Source organism: Sinocyclocheilus rhinocerous, unplaced genomic scaffold (assembly GCF_001515625.1).
Source record: "Sinocyclocheilus rhinocerous isolate Xijiao unplaced genomic scaffold, SAMN03320098_v1.1 scaffold552, whole genome shotgun sequence".
NCBI classification, from domain to species: Eukaryota; Metazoa; Chordata; class Actinopteri; order Cypriniformes; family Cyprinidae; genus Sinocyclocheilus; species Sinocyclocheilus rhinocerous.
In genome coordinates, this window is record NW_015625574.1 from 219223 (window position 1) to 223214 (window position 3992).

Sequence of the window (3992 nt, forward strand, 5' to 3'; positions counted from 1 at the left end):
TATTTCAGATAAATGCTGTTCTTCTGAACTGTCTATTCATCAAAGAAACCTGAAAAAAACTACTCAGCTGTTTTCAACATAATAATAATAATAAATGTTTTTGAGCAGCAAATCTGAATATGCAGGCTTGCTGAGCAGAAGAGACTTCTTTAAAAAACATTAAAATTTTACTGTTTTTGGCTGGTAGTGTATATGTCATCATTGTTAGAATAATTCACTTTCAACACGTAGATGTTTGTACTCATGAAAAAATAACAAATAAGAGAAAATGAATCTGAACAAATGGCCAAATCCACACTTTAGTTGTGTTGTCTCGTCTGCAGTATCAGTCCGCCTCCTTCCTGATGGTCTGTCTCATGGTGAGCAGCTGTTATATTGCATTGCAGCATCCAGCACATATAACCCAGCATCTGCTGTATTTCCCACAACAGTGGCCTGTGACTCCACCCACATCCTTCCACCTTCCACTGGCCAACGTCTCAGAGTGAGCTGCTCAGGACAGTCAGCAGCACGGGTCTGCATTAACATGCTGTCTTCCTCTATTTCATTCATACGACTGTGTAATTGTGTTAGAATATACAGTATAAAGTATATGAAATGTATAGCGTTTATGTTCAGTACCCTAATCCCAAACTCATTTATATGGAATCTTGATGTTAAAAACACCAGTGAGAGGTTTGGAATCATTAAGACTTTTGTAATGTTTTTAATGAAGTCTCTTCTGCTACAAAGAGACAAGTCTGCAAAGACTGCATGTAAAAGATCTAATATTGTGTAATGTTATTATAATGTAAAATAACTGTTTTCTATGTGAATGTGTTTTAATGTATGTACGTTATTTTTGTGATGCGCAGCTGAATTTCCAGCATCATTACTCCAGTCTTCAATGTCTCATGATCCTCCAGAAATCATATTCTAGCATAAACAGCAGTGACAGCGTTTTTGCATCAGTTCAGCACAACATTCATCATTTCTACATATTTCTAAAGTAGAACAACATTTTTCAATTGGCATTTTTCTAATTTATAATGCCAAAAAAATTATCATTATTATTATATGATCAGTTTATCAAGTTAAAAGCCTTGATTGAAAAAAATAAAACATTAATTTGTTATTTCCTCTTTGGTTTAATGACATTATAGTTAAGAAATCTGACCTTCACAAATGATTTCTTATAGTCATTGTCACAAATTAGATCAGTAATCATTTTTTAAAATAATAATAATAATAATCTTAGAATTTTGCACTGTATATATACAGTACTGTCGCTCTAGCTGATAAGTCCTGTTGTAACATTATACACTACACCATTCAAAAGCTTGGAGTCAGTTGGGTGGGGGGGTATATAAATTAATACTTTTATTTAGCAAGGATGCTTCAAATTAATCAAAAGTGATGATAAAGACATTTATGTTACAAAAGATTTCTATTTCAGATAAATGCTGTTCTTCTGAACTGTCTATTCATCAAAGAAACCTGAAAAAAACTACTCAGCTGTTTTCAACATAATAATAATAATAAATGTTTTTGAGCAGCAAATCTGAATATGCAGGCTTGCTGAGCAGAAGAGACTTCTTTAAAAAACATTAAAATTTTACTGTTTTTGGCTGGTAGTGTATATGTCATCATTGTTAGAATAATTCACTTTCAACACGTAGATGTTTGTACTCATGAAAAAATAACAAATAAGAGAAAATGAATCTGAACAAATGGCCAAATCCACACTTTAGTTGTGTTGTCTCGTCTGCAGTATCAGTCCGCCTCCTTCCTGATGGTCTGTCTCATGGTGAGCAGCTGTTATATTGCATTGCAGCATCCAGCACATATAACCCAGCATCTGCTGTATTTCCCACAACAGTGGCCTGTGACTCCACCCACATCCTTCCACCTTCCACTGGCCAACGTCTCAGAGTGAGCTGCTCAGGACAGTCAGCAGCACGGGTCTGCATTAACATGCTGTCTTCCTCTATTTCATTCATACGACTGTGTAATTGTGTTAGAATATACAGTATAAAGTATATGAAATGTATAGCGTTTATGTTCAGTACCCTAATCCCAAACTCGTTTATATGGAATCTTGATGTTAAAAACACCAGTGAGAGGTTTGGAATCATTAAGACTTTTGTAATGTTTTTAATGAAGTCTCTTCTGCTACAAAGAGACAAGTCTGCAAAGACTGCATGTAAAAGATCTAATATTGTGTAATGTTATTATAATGTAAAATAACTGTTTTCTATGTGAATGTGTTTTAATGTATGTACGTTATTTTTGTGATGCGCAGCTGAATTTCCAGCATCATTACTCCAGTCTTCAATGTCTCATGATCCTCCAGAAATCATATTCTAGCATAAACAGCAGTGACAGCGTTTTTGCATCAGTTCAGCACAACATTCATCATTTCTACATATTTCTAAAGTAGAACAACATTTTTCAATTGGCATTTTTCTAATTTATAATGCCAAAAAAATTATCATTATTATTATATGATCAGTTTATCAAGTTAAAAGCCTTGATTGAAAAAAATAAAACATTAATTTGTTATTTCCTCTTTGGTTTAATGACATTATAGTTAAGAAATCTGACCTTCACAAATGATTTCTTATAGTCATTGTCACAAATTAGATCAGTAATCATTTTTTAAAATAATAATAATAATAATCTTAGAATTTTGCACTGTATATATACAGTACTGTCGCTCTAGCTGATAAGTCCTGCATTTTCATCATTATATATACAATTATAAGCTATACTTCATTACATATCATAAACAATAACAGTTATACATACATATTAAAAATAGTTCTTATAATACGTAAAAATGTTTAGTTTATCTGTGCTCCACATATATACAGTACTGTGTCTTCTAGGAAATATTATTTAAGGGCTTTGAGATTATGCTCAGAAATGTGACCCTGGAGCACAAAACCCTAGTTTCAATTATAGATAAGTGTCAATATTTTGAAATGGAGATTTATATATCGTCTGAAAGCTGAATAAATAATCTTTGCATTGATGTATGGTTTGTTAGGATAGGACAATATTTGGTCGAGATACAACTATTTGAAAATCTGGAATCTGATGGTGCAAAACAATCAATAAACAAAGATAAAAACAATCAATCAGTGCAAAAATATTGAGAAAATCGCCTTTAAAGTTGTCCAAATGAAGTCCTTAAATATTATTCATTTCCTTTGTGTGTTTCATTGAATGATTAATATTATAATAGCCTACTGTATATCATGTATAAACAGTGATTAGAAGTAAAATGCATTTAGGTATCTCTCAATTCATTGTGCATTTGTTTTCACTAGAAAACCGTCTGTCGTTTACATTTAAATGGTATTCAAATTCACCTACTGTGACCAATGTCTTCTGGCACATGGCCAGCTTCATCACATTACTCAGGCAGGCCTGACTCCGACTTGCAGCGTGAAGTCTGGTCCACTCTGCACACAGAAGAGACCATATGAGCATCATGTAAAGTGACCAACCACAGTTCATTCTCTCTTTTTTTTTTAGATAAAAACATCTATATGACTGAACATACATTACATTTGGGGGTCCTTGGCATAAATAAGTGTTACAGTTTTTTTTTTTTTTCAACTGCTTACACACAAAATCTTTAATTTGTCACACAATTTCTGAAACCTGACACTCAAACAGCAGAACCACACACCAAATCTGCAAAACCATACGTTAATTCTCAACCTTTTACTTCGTTTTCAATTTCATAAAACACTTTTTGCAAAACACACAACACAATTCTCTATGTAACACAAAAAAATTCTCCGGAACTAATATTATGCCAAAGGTGTTTGCAAATGTTTGCTTTTGAAATATGTTTGTGATTTTTGAATGCAGTGCTTCATTTTGCAAGAGATGTGAGGCATTTTGTATTTTGTGTGTGCAATTCTTGGATTTGTGTGTACAGTTTGTAAAAACAAAAAAAAGAGGCAAAGTTTTGAAAATGTATGTAAGCAGTTGAAAAAATT